We start from the raw sequence: 1,616 nt of genomic DNA on the forward strand, positions 1-1,616 counted from the left end.
TATGACAGTCTTAATCATTTCCAGCACTCCGACTGTCTTAAACTGGACTATTGATTTGTCCTGACATGAAGAACTTGGGTTTAATTTTACACTTTTCTTCATTTATTGTTGGTATCTTATGTTTTGATGTTTAATCTCTTAAAGTCTGTGTTTTTATGTTTGTTATTTTTCTGCCTCCACCGTATTTTTGTCAATTAGGTTTGGTCTCATATTTCAGTTCAATGCAATGAACCATTGCTTTCATCATTGTCATGTTCTTCATGATGTTCCTCCTCCTACTGGCGCAAAAGGCACCTCCTCTGCTGCCCTGCAACAAAATCCACCATCAAGGACAGTTTAGTTTAAAATGAACAATGATGTATATTTTGGGAGTCCATTTATTTCTCTTCCTATTCCAATTCAAGTAAGTTACAAGTTTTTTTGTTGTTTTTTTTAATGTGCCTTTTAATTTATATGAGGGTTGATTATGTTTCTATTTCTTTTTTTGTAACAGACTTAGTCCCCCATAAAAAATACTGGGCTGTTCTTTTCCTCTGTGGTTTTAAAAAGATGTTTGGGAGAAAATCAATTAGGTCTGATTTAATTCTTGTATTAACCTCATAGTAAAATGTAAATACATTAAAACTAATATTTCTCCTTTGTTAATAAAGCCATTTATATGTTTACTTTAAACATGATAAAAAAAAAAAAAATACTATTATCCAGAGTACCATGAGACCTTTAAGGATGTACTTACGGTTGCTCTGCATTAACCCTTGGTGCTTGGCCGGAGCGGTTTTCTACATTACAGAGAAAAAAATCAAGAACAAACATCAACCAAAGGAAAATGTGTGCAGTAAATTTAAAATAGAACAAAGAATGATTTTAACTTGTTTTTCTTACTACAAACAAAGACTGTCACTATTATAATTATCACTGCCACTACAGCTCCTGCAATCGGACCACCGATCGACATCCTCTCATGACGTGAAGTTTCTGGAAAAAGGAAGAGGCACAAAGTTTTGCTTCCCTGCATAATTTATAACTCTCTTCACTTATAAATAGCATGGGTAAAATGTTGAGCAATTTGTTACATTTGTGATTCTAACCTGTTTAAATTAGCGAGGATTAGCTTTAAATATTTAAAATTTGTTTTCATAAAATCTTTTTACAAAAATAAAGTTAATCAACTTCACTCCAGGGTCACCTGGTTTCCTATAAGTGGCTGTCATGTTGTTCCTCTGAGTTCTGACGGTGCAGCTGTAGGTCACATTAGGATCATCCTCTAAAACCAGAGAGCTGCGGATGCTGTAAAGCTGATCCTCAGTCTGATGGACTGTGGTTGTAACACGTAGAGGTGTGTTGGACGGAGGGATGGTGGACCAGGAGAGTTCAGGTTGAGGGTAGATTCCCTCTGAACTGCAGATGATCTGGTTTGTTTCCTCATAGATGATAACTTTAGAGACAGGAGCTTCAAACAAACAAAATAGATTTTAGGAAAATGTGTAGCACCACAGCACAGCAGCTGAAAATCTGTGTTAAAGGTTTCCAGTGAGGAAGTCCTACCTTCTGTTTTCAGGTTAACAAATGACTCTTTATTTCCTCTGTCAGTGCTGGTGTAACACTTGTATCTTCCT

At 35.6% G+C, this 1,616-nt stretch overlaps 1 long non-coding RNA gene across 1 annotated transcript; it reads right to left on the bottom strand.

The window, feature by feature from the left end:
- Positions 1-1,179: 1,179 nt before the first annotated feature.
- Positions 1,180-1,594, bottom strand: LOC107105165. The gene is made up of 2 exons (XR_001482330.1): positions 1,546-1,594; positions 1,180-1,450 (listed from the first exon to the last, which is right to left on the bottom strand). It is a non-coding gene; the product is annotated as an uncharacterized LOC107105165 (long non-coding RNA).
- Positions 1,595-1,616: the final 22 nt, after the last annotated feature.

The sequence above is a fragment of the Cyprinodon variegatus genome, unplaced genomic scaffold (assembly GCF_000732505.1).
Source record: "Cyprinodon variegatus isolate N-32 unplaced genomic scaffold, C_variegatus-1.0 Scaffold2109, whole genome shotgun sequence".
Lineage (NCBI taxonomy): Eukaryota > Metazoa > Chordata > Actinopteri > Cyprinodontiformes > Cyprinodontidae > Cyprinodon > Cyprinodon variegatus.